At 41.2% G+C, this 10,297-nt stretch overlaps 1 long non-coding RNA gene across 1 annotated transcript in view; it reads right to left on the bottom strand.

Annotated features, from left to right (window-relative positions):
* Window positions 1-8,742: 8,742 nt before the first annotated feature.
* Window positions 8,743-10,297, bottom strand: part of LOC119324897 — a 4,422-nt gene continuing 2,867 nt past the window's right edge. Inside the window, exon 3 of the long non-coding RNA XR_005157220.1 lies at window positions 8,743-8,979. This is a non-coding gene — a long non-coding RNA (uncharacterized LOC119324897). The remainder of the gene's footprint in view (window positions 8,980-10,297) is intronic.

The following is a 10,297-nucleotide window of genomic DNA, read 5'->3' as shown; positions in this document are numbered from 1 at the left end:
CTGCTTACCAGCATGTCATACTTTGGTTCGGCGTTATTGTTGGATGAAGCGGCCCGGACCGACATTACGCGTACGCTTACGCGAGACTAGTTTTACCGCCGTGCTTTGCACATAGGTGACTAGCGGGTGTCAGTTTCTCCAACTTTAGTTGAACGGAGTGTGGCTACGCCCGGTCCTTGCGAAGGTTAAAACAGCATCAACTTGACAAACTATCGTTGTGGTTTTGATGCGTAGGTGAGATTGGTTCTTGCTTTAGCCCGTAGCAGCCACGTAAAACTTGCAACAACAAAGTAGAGGACGTCTAACTTGTTTTTGCAGGGCATGTTGTGATGTGATATGGCCAAGACATGATGCTATATTTTATTGTATGAGATGATCATGTTTTGTAACCGAAGTTATCGGCAACTGGCAGGAGCCATATGGTTGTCGCTTTATTGTATGAAATGCAAACGCCCTGTAATTGCTTTACTTTATCACTAAGCGGTAGCGATAGTCGTAGAAGCAATAGATGGCGTAAACGACAAACGATGCTACGATGGAGATCAAGGTGTCGTGCCGGTGACGATGGTGACCATGATGGTGCTTCAGAGATGGAGATCACAAGCACAAGATGATGATGGCCATATCATATCACTTATATTGATTGCATGTGATGTTTATCCTTTATGCATCTTATCTTGCTTTGATTGACGGTAGCATTTTAAGATGATCTCTCATTAAAAATTATCAAGAAGTGTTCTCCCTGAGTATGCACCGTTGCCAAAGTTCGTCGTGCCCAGACACCACGTGATGATCGGGTGTGATAAGCTCTACGTCCATCTACAACAGGTGCAAGCCAGTTTTGCACACGCAGAATACTCAGGTTAAACTTGACGAGCCTAGCATATGCAGATATGGCCTCGGAACACAGAGACCGAAAGGTCGAGCGTGAATCATATAGTAGATATGATCAACATAATGATGTTCACCATTGAAAGCTACTCCATTTCACGTGATGATCGGTTATGGTTTAGTTGATTTGGATCACGTGATCACTTAGAGGATTAGAGGGATGTCTTTCTAAGTGGGAGTTCTTAAGTAATATGATTAATTGAACTTAAATTTATCATGAACTTAGTCCAGGTAGTATTTTGCAAATTATGTTGTAAGATCAATAGCTTGCGTTGTTGCTTTCATATGTTTCTTTTGATATGTTCCTAGAGAAAATTGTGTTGAAAAATGTTAGTAGCAATGATGCGGATTGGATCCGTGATCTGAGGTTTATCCTCATTGCTGTGCAGAAGAATTATGTCCTTGATGCACCGCTAGGTGACAAACCTATTGCAGGAGCAGATGCAGACGTTATGAACGTTTGGCTAGCTCAATATGATGACAACTTGATAGTTTAGTGCACCATGCTTAACGGCTTAGAATCGGGACTTCAAAGACGTTTTGAACGTCATGGACCATATGAGATGTTCCAGGAATTGAAGTTAATATTTCAAGCAAATACCCGAGTTGAGAGATATGAAGTCTCCAACGAGTTCTATTGCTAAAAGATGGAGGAGAATCGCTCAACTAGTGAGCATGTGCTCAGATTGTCTGGGTACTACAATCGCTTGAATCAAGTGGGAGTTAATCTTCCAGATAAGATAGTGATTGACAGAATTCTCTAGTCACCATCACCAAGTTAGTAGAACTTCGTGATGAACTATAGTATGCAAGGGATGATGAAAATGATTCCCGAGTTTTTCATGATGATGAAATCGATGAAGGTAGAAATCAAGAAAGAACATCAAGTGTTGATGGTTAACAAGACCACTAGTTTCAAGAAAAGGGCAAAGGGATAGAAGGGAACTTCAAGAAGAACGGCAAGCAAGTTGCTGCTCAAGTGAAGAAGCCCAAGTCTGGACCTAAGCCTGAGACTAAGTGCTTCTACTGCAAAGGGACTGGTCACTGGAAGCAGAACTACCCCAAGTATTTGGCGGATAAGAAGGATGGCAAAGTGAACAAAGGTATATTTGATATACATGTTATTGATGTGTACTTTACTAGTGTTTATAGCAACCCTTCGGTACTTGGTACTAGTTCAGTTGCTAAGAGTAGTAACTCGAAACGGGAGTCGCAGAATAAACAGAAACTAGTTAAGGGTGAAGTGACGATGTGTGTTGAAAGTAGTTTCAAGATTGATATGATCATCATCGCACACTCCCTATACTTTCGGGATTAGTGTTGAACCTAAATAAATGTTATTTGGTGTTTGCGTTGAGCATGAATATGATTTGATCGTGTTTATTGCAATACGGTTATTCATTTAAGTAAGAGAATAAACTGTTGTTCTGTTTACATGAATAAAACCTTATATGGTTACACACCCAATGAAAATGGTTCATTGGATCTCGATCGTAGTGATACACATATTCATAATATTGAAACCAAAAGATGCAAAGTTAATAATGATAGTGCAACTTATTTGTGGCACTGCCGTTTAGGTCATATTGGTGTAAAGCGCATGAAGAAACTCCATGCTGATGGGATTTTGGAATCACTTGATTATGAATCACTTGATGCTTGCGAACCATGCATCATGGGCAAGATGACTAAGACTCCGTTCTCCGGAACAGTGGAGCGAGCAACTGACTTATTGGAAATAATACATACTGATGTATGCGATCCGGTGAGTGTTAAGGCTCGCGGCGGGTATCATTATTTTCTGACCTTCACAGATGACTTGAGCAGATATGGGTATATCTACTTGATGAAACATAAGTCTGAAACATTTGAAAAGTTCAAAGAATTTCAGAGTGAAGTGGAAAATCATCGTGACAAGAAAATAAGGTTTCTACGATCTGATCGCGGAGACAAATATTTGAGTTACGAGTTTGGTCTTCAATTAAAACAATGTGGAATAGTTTCACAAATTCATGCCACCTGGAACACCACATCATAATGGTGTGTCCGAACATCATAACCGTACTTTATTGGATATAGTATAGTCTATGATGTTTCTTACCGATTTACCAATATCGTTTTGGGATCATGCATTAGAGACAGCTGCATTCACGTTAAATAGGGCACCATCTAAATCCGATGAGACGACACTATATGAATTGTGGTTTAGCAAGAAACCAAAGTTGTCGTTTCTTAAAGTTCGGGGTTGTGATGCTTATGTGAAAAAGTTTCATCCAGATAAGCTCAAACCCAAATCGAATAAATGCGTCCTCATAGGATACCCAAAGGAGACTGTTGGGTACACCTTCTATCACAGATCCGAAGACAAGACATTCGTTGCTAAGAATGGATCCTTTCTAGAGAAGGAGTTTCTCTCGAAAGAAGTGAGTGGGAGGAAAGTAGAGCTTGATAAGGTAAATTGTACCTTCTCCCAAATTGGAAAGTAGTTCATCACAGAAATCAGTTCCAGTGATTCCTACACCAATTAGTGAGGAAGCTAATGATGATGATCATGTAACTTCAGATCAAGTTACTACCAAACCTCGTAGGTCAACCAGAGTGAGATCCGCACCAGAGTGGTACGGTAATCCCATTCTGGAGGTCATGTTACTTGACCATGACGAACCTACGAACTATGAGGAAGCGATGATGAGCCCAGATTCCGCAAAATGGTTTGAGGCCATGAAATCTGAGATATGATCCATGTATGAGAACAAAGTATGGACTTTGATGGATTTGCCCGATGATCGGCAAACCATAGAAAATAAATGGATCTTCAAGAGGAAGACGGACGTTGATAGTAGTGTTACTATCTACAAAGCTATACTTGTCGAAAAAGGTTCTTGACAAAGTTCAAGGTGTTGACTACGATGAAATTTTCTCACTCGTAGCGATGCTTAAGTCTGTCCAAATCATGTTAGCAATTGCCGCATTTTTATGAAATCTGGCAAATGGATAAACAAAACTACATTCCTTAATGGATTTAAAGAAGAGTTGTATATGATGCAACCAGAAGGTTTTGTCAATACTAAAGGTGCTGACAAAATACGCAAGCTCCAGCGATCCATCTATGGACTGGTGCAAGCATCTCGGAGTTGGAATATACAATTTGATAAGTTGATCAAAGCATATAGTTTTATACAGACTTGCGGTGAAGCCTGTATTTACTAGAAAGTGAGTGGGAGCACTACAGCATTTCTGATAAGTATATGTGAATGACATATTGTAGATCGGAAATAATGTAGAATTATTCTGCAAAGCATAAAGGAGTGTTTGAAAGGAGTTTTTCAAAGAAAGACCTCAGTGAAGCTGCTTACATATTGAGCCTCAAGATCTATAGAGATAGATCAAGACGCTTGATAAGTTTTTTTAATGAGTACATACCTTGACAAGTTTTTGAAGTAGTTCAAAATGGAACAGTCAAAGAAAGAGTTCTTGCCTGTGTTACAAGGTGTGAAATTGAGTAAGACTCAAAACCCGACCACGGCAGAAGATAGAAAGAGAATGAAAGTCATTCCCTATGCCTTGGCCATAGGTTCTATAAAGTATGCCATGCTGTGTACCAGATCTATTGTATACCCTACACTGATTTTGGCAAGGGAGTACAATAGTGATCTAGGAGTAGATCACTGGACAGCGGTCAAAATTATCCTTAGTGGAATAAGGATATGTTTCTCGATTATGGAGGTGACAAAAGGTTCGTCGTAAAGGGTTACGTCGATGCAAGTTTTAACAGTAATCTAGATGACTCTGAGTCTCAATCTGGATACATATTGAAAGTGGGAGCAATTCGCTAGAGTAGCTCCGTGCAGAGCATTGTAGACATAGAAAATTGCAAAATACATAACGGATCTGAATGTGAAAGACCCGTTGACTAAGATTCTCTCACAAGCAAAACATGATCACACCTTAGTACTCTTTGGGTGTTAATCACATAGCGATGTGAACTAGATTACTGAATCTAGTAAACCCTTTGGGTGTTGGTCACATGGCGATGTGAACTATGGGTGTTAATCACATGATGATGTGAACTATCGATGTTAATCACATGGTGATGTGATCTAGATTATTGACTCTAGTGCAAGTGGGAGACTGAAGGAAATATGCCCTAGAGGCAATAATAAAGTTATTATTTATTTCCTTATATCATGATAAATGTTTATTATTCATGCTAGAATTGTATTAACCGGAAACATAATACGTGTGTGAATATATAGACAAACAGAGTGTCACTAGTATGCCTCTACTTGACTAGCTTGTTAATCAAAGATGGTTATGTTTCCTAACCATAGACAAAAGAGTTGTTATTTGATTAATGGGATCACATCATTAGTTGAATGATCTGATTGACATGACCCATTCCGTTAGCTTAGCACCCGATCGTTTAGTATGTTGCTATTGCTTTCTTCATGACTTATACATGCTCCTATGACTATGAGATTATGCAACTCCCGTTTACCGGAGGAACACTTTGTGTGCTACCAAACGTCACAACGTAACTGGGTGATTATAAAGGTGCTCTACAGGTGTCTCCAAAGGTACTCGTCGGGTTGGCGTATTTCGAGATTAGGATTTGTCACTCCGAATGTCGGAGAAGTATCTCTGGGCCCTCTCGGTAATGCACATCACATAAGCCTTGCAAGCAATGCAACTAATGAGTTAGTTGCGAGATGATGTATTACGAAACGAGTAAAGAGACTTGCCGATAACGAGATTGAAGTAGGTATTGGATACCGACGATCGAATCTCGGGCAAGTAACATACCGATGACAAAGGGAACAACGTATGTTGTTATGCGGTATGACCGATAAAGATCTTCGTAGAATATGTAGGAACCAATATGGGCATCCAGGTCCCGCTATTGGTTATTGACCGGAGACGTGTCTCGGTCATGTCTACATTGTTCTTGAACCGTAGGGTCCGCACGCTTAAGGTTTCGATCACAGTTATATTATGATTTTATGTATTTTGATGTACCGAAGGTTGTTCGCAGTCCCGGATGTGATCACGGACATGACGAGGAGTCTCGAAATGGTCGAGACATAAAGATTGATATATTGGACGGATATATTTGGACACCGGAAAGGTTCCGGATGAGATTGGGACTATACCGGAGTTCCGGGAGGTTACCGGAACCCCCCGGTAAGTATATGGGCCTTATTGGGCCTTAGTGGAAAGAAGGGAGAAGGAGCAAAGGAGGGGGCGCGCCCCCCCAAGCCCAATCCGAATTGGGAAGGGGGCCGCCCCCCCCCCCCCTTTCCTTCTTCCCTCCCCTCTCTTCCTTCCCTCTCCTACTCCTAATAGGAAAGGGGGGCCAAACCTACTTGGAGTAGGTTTGCCCCCCCTAGGGCGCGCCTCCCCTCTTGGCCGGCCCCCTCCTCCTCTCCCCCTTTATATACGGAGGAGGGGGGCACCCCATAGACACACAAATTGATCTTCGTGATCGTTCCTTAGCCGTGTGCGGAGCCCCTCTCCACGATATTACACCTCGGTCATATTGTAGCGGTGCTTAGCCGAAGCCCTGCGACAGTTGAACATCAAGATCGTCACCACGCCGTCGTGCTGACGGAAATCCTCCCCAAGGCTTTGCTGGATCGAAGCCCGGGGTGCGTCATCGAGCTGTACGTGTGTCAAGAACTCGGAGGTGCCGGAGTAATGGTGCTTGGATCGGTTGGACCGGGAAGACATATGACTACTTCCTCTACGCTGTGTCAACGCTTCCGCTTCGGTCTACGAGGGTACGTAGACAACACTCTCCCCTCTCGTTGCTATATCATCACCATGATCTTGCGTGTGCGTAGGAAATTTTTTGAAATTACTACGTTCCCCAACACCAACATATACTAGGTGTCACACATGAACCTCCCTCTGTGTGGGGACTTTGCGGTTTTTGAGGCAAATGCCACATCAAAGGTTGTGCATTAGGTATTCAAAACATCACAACCACACACCTCTCCATTATATGTTTTGGCACACATGCAAGCGATGGTGGTTGTCATGTGACACTAACTCACGTGGTTATCAGCGAAGCTTCCATCTGTCGGCCCGCTTGGTCCGTCCCTTTCACCGACAACAAGACAGGTTAATTATTTTGACTTAGGAGGGGATTAATTTTTGTTTGCCTCGCGATATAGGTCATGATGTGAGATTACATATATAATAGCGCATGTGTACACATGAATCCATCCCGCTGGATCGAGGGGTGGGGCGAGCACACGACACGTTATGAACCTCTTGCTCTGTGTGGGGACCTATGCGATTTTGAACGCATGCACCACATCAATGTTATGCATTATTCAACACATATGCATGCATCAGGTACCTCCATAAATATGTTTGGGACACATGCATGCAATGGTTGTCTTTGCACACTCTCACTCTCTTGGTTATGGGCGGCAAGCCTATATATATTTGTGGGCCCACGTGGACATCCATCGTTTCGACCGACGACGAGAAAGGTTACCATGGTGGATTCTTCTTCTTTGGTTTGTGTTACCGTATAGTAGGTCGATATTAAAGTTACAAGGAACTTCAAAATCATTGAAAGCTTCATATTCGCTTGTGCTTCAATAGGTCTCCAAATGAGATTCATATGTCTATTTACCATCTATGGTGCTACTTTCCAAATGTTATGTTGCATGTGAAACTTGGTTCTTGGGTAATGTGGCGTGGTGAACTAGCTATATGGTGTACTTGCTAGCTATATGTTGCTGTATTGTGATGTACTGATGTCAACTATGAACTCCTGGTGGCCATTACATGAATATGAAATATATTGTGTGTCTGATATAAAATGTGAATTTGCTCACTTGCACATGGTTACTTATCAAGCTTCATGGGCGATGACCACTGGCAATCCAAACATTTGCTACAAAATCAGCATGTGGGATCAATGAGCAACCACACACGATGTCGTCCTGGATAACCGTTTGTGTTACACCACCAGGCCACAAATGTTTCCAACAGGAAAACTTTATGTGATGGATTTCTCTGTCACATAGTTTTATCCTATGCATCGTGTGTGATATACTTTAATAACGTAAACACTTCTATCAAGAAAAGCGTCTATGATGGGTCTCCCTATCACACATGATTTTTGGCGACGCCTCATTGTTTGGCATGCTTGTTTGTGATAGCTCTCCCGATCGCACACGAGCACTTTCACTCCTAGCATGTGTGATCAGAGGAGCTATAGCCAATGATTAAACTGGGTCTTGTTGGATGGAGCCCCCCTACTACCCACCTTAGCAAGGCGACAGATTGAAACTGTGTCAGTGAAAGGGGTTTAAACCATTTGCATAGGATGGCTCTGCACTAGTGCACCAACACAAACGTCAGCATCTCTCCTACCCTTAGTAGAACATTCAATACTTCTAATCTTGTATAATGTATTTCATTAGAAAAGGAACTCTTGCAATACTACTGCTAAACGCTTCCGCTAAAAGTTCCATAGAGGTGTTCTTGACGACAGTTTGATAATGATTTTGAAACGAAGACTAGTATATAGAATACTCGCTAATGTGTTAAACAAAAGGTTGAGCCAGCCTTGAGAAGACACACATTCTATAATGAAATGGAGATGGAAAACGAAGAAACAAGATGTTGTGCGCATTATTCCACTCAGAAAATGGGTGTAATAAAGTGAAATAAAACCAACAAATATACTCCCTCCGTTTCTAAATATAAGTCTTTTTAGAGATTCAATACAAAGTACATACGGATGTAGATTCACTCATTTTGCTCCGTATGTAGTCCCTTATTGGAATCTCTAAAGAGACTTATATTTAGAACGGAGGGAGTATATGACAAATATTTACAATGAATGATTATAATGAATGAAACAGTTGCACTCCTCTATCGTAATATTTGAAATGAATGAACAGCAAATTCAAAAAGATATCCCCACACAATATAAGTATGGACATCTATATCAAATCATTGTCAGGCAATGATAAGGTGGCCTTTTGGGCTGGAAGGCGGGGATTTGTAGTCATCGTCATCGTCATCATCGTCATCGTCAGTTTCTTCATTGTAATCATAATAGTCTTCCTGGATGAAACAAAATTATAACATCAGAATTTTGTCGCTAGTTGCATCAGTTTGCTTACCAGAAAAGAACCATAAGCATGGTAGAGTTACAATCTGGCCTCATTTTTCCAGTACACATAACTTAATTATGAACTTTAAGTTGTAGGGGTACTGAATTTATAAATGTAAACTTCGGAATTTCTGTAATAAAAAGTACATTTCACATCATCTTTCCCCATGTAACTCCACATTAGAACTGTGGAAGGACTAAAATTGCACTGTGGTGAAACATGATCTATGGATGAGCTATTCCTTTGAAATTCTTGTTATGTTAAAAATAGTTTATTATACAGTAGTAGTGCCAACTCCTGCTATATATTACTTATTATACACAAGCAGGTAGCTCAAGTAATATTTCAGAATGCTTTGCCAATAACTATGTAATTTTAGTGAAGGAGATACAAATGAACAAAATACCTACATAGACTTTGTATCAACAAGATCCCATAACTGCATCAGGTGAGACAGTAATGATCCATCACAAAGAGGATAACCCCAACTCAAATCATCGGTGAGCTAGGTAAAAGAACACTACGTTAAAAAAATTCATTGTTGACCATCCTTAAGTTTTAAAAGACAATTCGAATGAAGAAGGAAAATAATGTGTTCCCTCCCTCTCCGTTGGTGCGCCTCAATGCTACTTCTATTGGTATTTTCTGTCACAAACCTCAATTCTTTAAATGATAAAGCCAGAGGTATTATCTGATGAATTTAACCAAATAGATTGTTTTGGGACCATCGTGGTGCCAAGTGCAACCTAAGAGGCTGGTGAGGAACTAGAATTTGTATACACAGTTTACAAGACTGGCACCATTCTCATGAACTGCATCACTTTTTGGATTCAGTTCGCTTGGTCCTGGGATCCAAAGACCGGTACTTGGGAGAGGGCAGGGCATCAAAGTACAAAGATCTGAACCAAGAACAGGTTGTCACCCTGTTGGTTAGGCTCGCAGGGAGCGAGCTAGCCCACCCCGTCTCAAGTCCTGAGTGATCCGCGGTGCTTAGAGATTTCTTCTATAAAAATAAGCCTCCAAGGGTTAATCCTGGATGATCTCATTTTTTTTTCAAAGATCTGAACCAGATCCAAACAGTTTGTAGACACATGATCTGCCTAGTGCCTACAAAGGTAACATGCAATCAAATACAATGTAGAACAGGTGATGAGCAGAATCCCGCTTTAAAATTTCGTGGCGTTATTTTACAATCACACCTACCTAGACAAGGTAATCTACCAGGTCAGCTCTCCAGACTGGGAATAATAATAATTGATAACCTGGGA

This window comes from Triticum dicoccoides, chromosome 6B (assembly GCF_002162155.2).
Source record: "Triticum dicoccoides isolate Atlit2015 ecotype Zavitan chromosome 6B, WEW_v2.0, whole genome shotgun sequence".
Classification (NCBI taxonomy): Eukaryota; Viridiplantae; Streptophyta; class Magnoliopsida; order Poales; family Poaceae; genus Triticum; species Triticum dicoccoides.
This window is presented reverse-complemented; position numbering and strand designations above follow the sequence as displayed.